At 42.3% G+C, this 7,827-nt stretch overlaps 1 non-coding gene across 1 annotated transcript; it reads left to right on the plus strand.

Moving 5' to 3' along the window:
- Positions 1 to 1,938: 1,938 nt before the first annotated feature.
- Positions 1,939 to 2,068, plus strand: LOC142449667 (small nucleolar RNA SNORA30/SNORA37 family). Its single transcript, XR_012784792.1, has one exon. It is a non-coding gene; the product is annotated as a small nucleolar RNA SNORA30/SNORA37 family (small nucleolar RNA).
- The last annotated feature ends 5,759 nt before the right edge of the window (positions 2,069 to 7,827 follow it).

The following is a 7,827-nucleotide window of genomic DNA, read 5'->3' on the forward strand; positions in this document are numbered from 1 at the left end:
AAACAGTAATTTAAAAAAGGAAACAATAATGGAGAACTGAATATGCTGAGACTGTAGCAGGACAGAGAGAAGAGATAGAAGAAGAGGAGAAATGAAGAAAAGTGAAAGAAGAGCAAATAGAAATAAAAAAGAAAGCAGAGAGAAAATTTTAAAAAGAGAAGAAAGAGAAAGAAGGAGAAAACTCAATTGTGCTCACTAAGATAGGTTGTGATAGTAAACAGGGAAGATAGAGAGAAGGAGGAAATAAAGAATAAGGAGAAGGCTGAGTCCTGATTGCCTGAATGTGGGGCCAGAAGGTTTTAATCCCTGCCCCACAATGGCAGGTTGGCGTGCCCTTTTAATGCAATGACCCAGTGGTGCAGGGCAGAATTGCCCTAGTTGGCAAGAATACCTTAGAGGTCTTAGAGGTTTCCTCAGAAGTGCAGTGTGCTGCAGATGGCTGCCACAGCTGCCTCCTGTGGTGTACAGCAATCACACAGGGCAGGCTGCAGTTCTCCCTGCTATTTGGGTTGATTTGCCCTAGGTGGAAGATAGTGACCTGGAGGTCAGTAATGGCATATGATAGCAAAGAGAGGGAGAGAAGAGGAGAAAGAGGTAAAAGGGGGCAAAAAAGAGGGGAAAACCTAAGATTGGTGAGATCAACATGGTGGGAAAGATAGTAGGGCAAGTGAATCAAAAAGAAGAAATAGAGGGGTAAATAAGGAGATAACTGAGACTTGATCACCTGAGGAGTTCCAACTCTTCCTCAAGGTAGTGGAGTGGTGTACCCGCTTGATGTAGGGTTCCACAGATGCAGGGTGGGATTACTCTCACAGGCAAAATCACACCATCAGCCAGGCATCAGTTTCCACCGCAGTACTGAATGCTGGAATTCACTGGTATACCTGCCTTGTGTTGTATGTAGCACTACATCAGGTGCGGGGTATCCCCAAAGCCACATGTAGGGCCCTAGGATAAGCAGGACCTCCCTAGCTGTGTGTAGAATCACTGAGAGGGAAGCTGGGTTTATTGCCCTATCTAGACTGTTTTTGCCATACTAGATCAGAGGATTTTATTTTTCATTTTTATTTCAAACCACCCACCCCCCCAGCTAGAATAGAATCAAATTAAATTTTCTCCCTGGCTCACGACCTCTAGCTCTGTGTTCTATTAGAAGCTCAGACTTGCTTCAGCAGGTCTTTGTTATGCAAAAAGGCTCCAGGCCCTGTAGCTATTTTCTGGCATTCTTTAGTGTGGGCTTCTTATGCTGATTTATTTTAAGGGACTCTGTCTATGTGCTCCTTGGAGTTAAGCAACAATTCTAGGGTTTGAGTTTCGACCAATAATGCATATTTCACTCTTTTCTTAATATTATGCTTGTGAGCTGTTCTGATTTGGGGGCTGTCACGCTGACTCCCAGAGGGGGAGATCTAGCTTATCAGGGATTATTTTCTTTTGGGCCCCTGGACTCCAACTATTCGCCTATTTTCTCCCACACCACAATCTGCCTCAAGTAAAATTCTGCTTTTTCTTCTACTCCAATGTATGGCTACTCACCACCTCCAATCCCCAGGCTATTAGCTCAAGGAAGCTGACAGCGTGGAGAGCTCTGGGTGGGTTCTTCTTGTGTCTGGAATTATGTCCTCTTTAGGGCATCAACTTGGAGAAATTGCTACTCCCTGCGAAAGGGCTGGAAGAGTTTTTCAGCTGGAGATCAAGAACCCAGCTCCCCGAACCTAGAGCGATTTGGAGTGTTCTTGGTTTGCTTTGTGAGTGGAAATCACACACAAAAAAGGAGTTAAGGTAAGAATCCTAGTACTCTAATTCTAATTTCAGGACTCTATCTCCCAGTTTCCTTAGTTTTACCTCTGACTTTCTAGTCTGGCAGCAGAAGCTCAGGCCAGGTGAGTCTTAACTAGTCCTCCAGCTCTGGAAAACTGTTGTTTAAGAGGTATTAAAGGAGCACTTTCACAGGTCCTTCCCCAGGCTGTGGGACCGGGATTTGGTAGCTGGTGCTGAGAGAAAAACCTTTGGTTGCATCCTCGCCCTGGGTATGTACCGGTGGCAGCTGTCAATCAATGGGATAAAAAAAAGAGGTATTTTCTGTGTGGGGTTATGAAAATGTCTGCTATTGTTCACCTTCAAACATGGTGAATGTAATTAATGTGAGTTGTACAACTAAAATGGTTAAAATGGCGAACAATTGGGGGAAATTAAAGAGTAAAAAGAAAAAGAAAATGATGGAGTGGGCTGGGGATTAATGATGGACTTTTAGTGAACCAATTATTATTTTGAAAACTAGTAAATAGAGAGAAAAGATAAAATATTTGCATATTCCCTTCTCTTTATGACTGTCATTGGTTATAAAAATGGTAGATGAGGGGAGCCATCTCTTTAAAGAAATATTTTTAGCTAATAGATGAAGAAAAATAATTTTGTGCAATACTTTTTATCCTTTTATACAAGTGGATTCTATGCAAGTATACCTAAATCTGCGTATTTTACTTTTCCATTGTAAATATTTACATCTAAACTTTAGTCTTTTTTCATTTAAAACTGCATCTAATTTTAGACTACTATGATAGACTTCATTCTAACTCATAGTGAGGTTGTAAATCTTTATGGAAACTGATAGTCTCATCTTTCTCACTCTGAAAGGCTGGTGGGTTTGAACTATGGATCCTCTGATAAGCTATCTAATGTTTACCAGACAATTCCACCAGGGATCCTTCAGTGTAGGCTTGATGTGGTGGTTGCACAATTTCATGTCAATGTAATAAAAGAACGATGGGTGGAGTCTAGCCTATCAGGTCACACAGCCTGATGATCCCTTTTTGTGGGTGTGACCTTCTCATGAGAATTCTGGGACTTTCTTCCTCCCTGGAGGCAGGACACACTCTCTGCTATTCATTCCTGGAGATACTTCCACTGTAACTGGATTCACAAAACTTTCCAACTCACCGGCCTGTGATTTTCCTGCATTTGGCATCCTTGCATGTGGTGCATGAGTCTGAGGAGGAGTTCATGGGCCCATATGGACTTATGGGTAGATGTTTTGTTGATGCATAATTATTTCTTGATATAAAGTTCTCTCTTACATATATATGATTGTCAATGAATTTGTTTCTCTACTCAACTCAGTCTAATATACTGAAGGTTTTCAAAGTTCAGTATACAGGTAAATCATCTGGGGAGTTCTAAACTCTGCCTTAAATTCTTTAATGGCCTTTCAAGCAAGCATCAAGGTGATGTCGCTGATCTGTAAACCACGAGATGAAGAGTACTAATTTCACCCAGATTTTTCTCACCAATCATTTACAAGAGAATTATCTGGGGGATTTTTTAAACATTCAGATTCCAAAGACTTCTTAGAGACTCATTGAATCAGAATTCCTGAGGGCAGGTCTCACAAATGAGAACTTCATAAAACTCCTTGAGTTATTTTTATGTATACTTAAGTTTGAGAATCACCTAGACCCGTGCTGTCCAATAGAATGCTCTAAAATAATGGGTATGCTCTTTATTCATGTCTGTACAGTCTACTAATCACTTGAACAGTTGCAATATGGTTAGTGTAAATCAAGAACTGCATTTTTCTTTTACTTCATTTAAATTTAAATTTACTTTTAGATCAATAATTAATGTTAGTGACTTTTATAGGGGACACTGAAGGCCTAGATTTTCAAAATTTTCCTTCCCAAGGCCCTTTCATGCTAGTTAATCGAGAAAGCTAGAATGTAGGACTCCTGATATCCCACTCTCTTTACCCAGAGCAATCACCCCAGGTTACCTTTGGCTTTCATTCATTTCACACTATGGTTCTTCTGCAAACTGAAGTCCACCGTCATAGGAGAAACAGCTACAACTCCTCGGAAAGACAGCCACAGTGCTCTTCAACATTTTAAAATGAAAGGCACATCCTTAGCTTGATGCCATCGGTATTTACCTGTCAAACCATCACGTGTTGAGTCTATTTTAATGCCAACCTCTAAAGGGATTCACAATGCACTCACTAACTTATTACCTCATTAATCCTCATAATGACTTAGGGAGAAGGATAAAGGACCCCAGTGATTATCCCCATTTCACATGCAGGAAAACTGACTCTTAAAGGAGGTAAGTGGCTTGCTGAAAATTTCCAAAGTAGCTCCCTTATGGGGTGTTACTTTTCTAGCCCTTGCCATTCTCTGTGAGTGAGTAATTAAGTTTTATGCTCTCTAGGAAACCTCTCTGGTACTTTAAAAAGCAATTTGCTTTCTTTGGGCACCTAACTTTCCATCAGTTTGGAATGTGAGCCTCAGATTAAATGGGATGATTCAAGCTTCTAGACTCATATATTCTAGAAAGAGAGAGAAGAGAAATATATGTGTGTATATTTATATATAAGTATATATATATATATATTCTACTGCCTTTGGGTCAGTTCTGATTCATAGAAATCCTACATAGTGTTATAGTGTTTTTCAAGAATGTAAATCCATAAGGGAGTACAGTGTCATTTTTCTCCTATCTGTTGGCTATTGGAATTGAACTTGCTGACCTTACATAGTGACACAAGGCTTCTATCCTAGGACCCCCAGAGTTTCATAATGCAGCTCCCACTCCACCCGCTAAAAACAAAAACAAATAGAAAGCACAAACCGACTGCCATTGTGGTGATTCTGACTCACAGTGAACCTGTAGGACAGGGTTGAACTGCCCTCGTGGGTTTCTGAGACTGTAACTGTTTATGGGAGTAGAAACCTTCGTCTTCCTCGCTAACAAAACCCATAGGCCACTAAATTAACAAATCTGGAGAGATGTCCAAATAGGTATGGTAACTGATACGCTAATTACATGTTTCCTTCTAAGCATCACAGTAGGAGCAGGGGAGTCTGTTAAGTGAAGGCAGGAAATAGGAGATTGGATGTGAGATGAGAATCCCTCCCAAATGACAAATCTCAAGTCTTCCTAGATTATTTAGGTCTATACCAAGATTTATGCCTGGGGCACCGTCTTCAACTAGATGGATTGAGACAAGACCATAGGCTGTCCTGAAGTCAAAGATATGAATTAATAATTAGCCACAGGTAGCCCAGGGAGGCAGGAAAACACTGTCAAAGTCCAACCTTTGCAAAGCCAGCTGTAGCTTCCCTTTGTTTTACACACTGTAATTTGAGTTACCTACACGAAGCCAAAAGGAATGTCTAGCAAACAGCTCATGGATCTATTGCTTGGGCAGGGAGAAGGGGAAAGCCCCATGCCTCTGAGCTTTCATTAAGCTGGAGTTGTCTTTCAATAAGAAGTAGGGTCGGTACATTCTGTGGATGGTGTTGGGCTGCAAAGGGGAGGGGGAGAGGGGAAGAGGAGAACATGGACTGTGATAGCACCCTTTGTGTTTAAAACGAACACCTCCAAGAAGAGAGGCCTTGGGTAGACTTTATTCACTTAATAGACTTTAAGTGCCTGAGGACACAGTACGAACTTGTATCACATTATCAGACAGGCCTCCTCACGGCATCAGTGTCAGCAGAGGCTCATGAATATGTAAATACTATATGTATCTTGGAAACATGCTTGACAAGAGAGTAGCTAAAATGAACTGATTCTAGTTATAAGCCCATCAGCCTGCCTTTCTTTATGTTTGAACAGACAGGCTATTGCTAGGTGACAGATCATTAAGGCTATCTACTCAGTCAGCGGAAATGAAGAAATAATTTGTTCCTAATAACCTTCAGATGACCTCCTAGGCAAAAGGGAGTCTTTAAAGTGCTGTCTCTGCTGATACATGTCAGGCAGGCGCTTGGGGTTCTTCTGGCCCCGCAGTCAGAGCAGGGCGGCTGGTGAAACAGATTAATAAACACCTACTGACAGGGACATATCGGGAAAAGATCTCATCACCTGCCATTATGGAGCTGATGAATAATTCAGAACTCTCCATCAGAGCTGGGAGTTTTAGGCTGCGCTGTGCTCAATACTAGCAGGGAGGGAATAGTGGGGAAGCTCTCAGGAGCTGATTGCCAGGATTAAATGGGAGACTGGGAACTAGTTCCCCCCCCGCACCACCCCCCCCGACTTAGCAGGCAGTGGTGGTTGGGGTGGAGACCATGCATGAGCAGAGGCTTGCCTCACAGGTAAGAACTGGGCAGGTTTATAGTAAAAGGACCAACATGATCCTTTGAGGAGACAAGTTTAATGTCAGGGGCTGGCCAGATGTGTTCACCATCATTGCTGTAGGTGGCAGAGTCCTGAGTGCTATATTCTTGCCCTGATGGAAGATTCACAAGGAAAACATAGGCCACGTCTTTACTCCCTGGGTACTTGAACTCACCGGTGTCTTTTCTTTCCCACTGGCTATTTACACCCCATCTATCATCAGTGTGGACTAACTTTGAAGTCAGACAGTTTTCTCTGAGAGCTTGCACTTTCTAGAGAAGCAAAAGCAGTGACAATTGTAAATGTATACAGAAAGAGCTTTGTGACAACAAATGGCTTACACTGTTGTGGAAGTAGGTTAGTTTAGTCTGGTTCAAGTCAGGTTTCTCCTGACACATGGAAGCCGGTGAACAAAAAGTAGTATAACAAATGAGAGACCGCAGGGAGCACAGGCTGGTGGATGCAGAGTTCTGAAGTAGCCCAAATGAATTTGCCATTGAGAATCTACCGATGGCTTCTGGAATCAGCAGGCAACACAATCAGAAATGCAAGAACCACAGGTAAAGACCAGCTCTGGCAGAAGGTGAAGGGCCAAAGTGAATTGAACCCTATCGGGCCACTCTCACTCTTTTATATTGAAAGCCTTATGACACCAAGAAGGCTGCACTACAATTGATAGGCTGAACTCAGCCCCAACACTCACCCAGCGCGTCTAGCTGACATAACCCCCTAACCTGCACAATGAGGATCACAAGATGAACTCTACCTACTAGAGGATGTTTGCCAACTCCAACTGAACTCGAGGCAAGAGAACTGATTATGTGACCCATAAAGGTCAGTTTCCTTGGGGCACAGACCAGGGTCGAGAAAGTATCTGCACGGACAAATGGAAGATATCCTGAAGTCCACCTGCACAACCTGGCTGTTGGTATTTTAACAGCTGAGGTGCTTTCCAATATGTGTGAAGTCTGTTAAAAATATAGCAAGCAACCATTTAGGATACAACTATTGGTTTCCTCTGGTCCAGAGTAAAGAAGTATAAAGAAATCCAAACCTTCAAGGAAAAGTTAATCCAAAGAACAAATGAAGCATATCAACTACAGCCTCCAAGAGCTGGGGACCAGAACTCTAGCTCAGTGGTTCTCAACCTTCCTAATGCTGCAACCCTTTCAGACAGTTCCTCATGTTGTGGTGACCCCCGAACCATAAAATGATCTTAGTTGCTATTTCATAACTGCAGTTTTGCTCCTGTTATGAATTGATCAACCCCTGTGAAAGGATCATTCGACCTCCAGAAGCGTTGCAACCCCAGTGTTCTAGAAGGTACCCAGCTAAAAATATGGACACCTCTGCCTGGCATCACAATAGACGATCCTGAACAGAATGAGAGAAAATGTAGGACAAAAAGAAAATTCATATACAAAATTCAAAGCAGACTTACTCGTCTAATAGAGACTGGTGGAACCCGTGAGGCCATGACCCTTTGTCACCCTTTAAGTTTATAACTGAACCAAGTCTTTGAGTCCATCATACAGCTGAACAACAACAACAAAAACCCCAAATAAATCCATTCCCATCTAGTGGATTCCAATCTAGAGCACTTTTATGGGAATAAACAACTCATCTTTCTTCCTCAAGAGTGCCTGGTGGATCAGAACCACTGAGCTTGAGGTTAGCAGCTCAGCACCTAACTCACAATGCCATCATACTTCT

Source organism: Tenrec ecaudatus, chromosome 5, assembly GCF_050624435.1.
Source record: "Tenrec ecaudatus isolate mTenEca1 chromosome 5, mTenEca1.hap1, whole genome shotgun sequence".
Taxonomy (NCBI): domain Eukaryota; kingdom Metazoa; phylum Chordata; class Mammalia; order Afrosoricida; family Tenrecidae; genus Tenrec; species Tenrec ecaudatus.